The sequence below is a fragment of the Haplochromis burtoni genome, unplaced genomic scaffold, assembly GCF_018398535.1.
Source record: "Haplochromis burtoni strain Fernald_Lab_line unplaced genomic scaffold, NCSU_Asbu1 Contig_129, whole genome shotgun sequence".
Taxonomy (NCBI): Eukaryota; Metazoa; Chordata; class Actinopteri; order Cichliformes; family Cichlidae; genus Haplochromis; species Haplochromis burtoni.
In genome coordinates, this window is record NW_024582490.1 from 1,039,132 (window position 1) to 1,039,689 (window position 558).

The following is a 558-nucleotide window of genomic DNA, read 5'->3' on the forward strand; positions in this document are numbered from 1 at the left end:
GTCTGCTAGGAGGGCAGCATGGGAGCTGGTGACACCCAGCAAATGGGATAAACTGATCGGGAAGGCTGTGATTGGCTGCACACTGGATACTTTTGAAGCAGTGATGGAGAGGAGGTCACTAAACAAGCAGATAATCCTCTGCACCGCTTACTGGACAGGCAGCAGAGCACCTTCTCTAACACACTGATGGAGCTGTGCAGCCATGACGACAGATACAGGACAGCTTTCATATCACATCAGTTATCTGTTTTTGTTTTTTTTAAAGATTCAGTTGCCACCTGAAATTCTGCAATGCTTTCCTGATTTTAAAATATACCACTTGTTATATATTATTATGATTTTTTACTTTAAGGCAAAGGATAAAGAAACACCTCAATTTTTCCTTTGCTGTCAGGAAAAACAGTTGACGTTGCTCATTAATCATCGGCTAATAGAAACAGCTCGGTTGTTCTTCTTCCGCGCTGTGCAAAGAAAAAATCAGAAGTACATACGTTTATAGAGATGTGCAGTGATTACTGCAGGTGTAATTTTTGCTCACAGAAACAGTTCAGTGTCGGT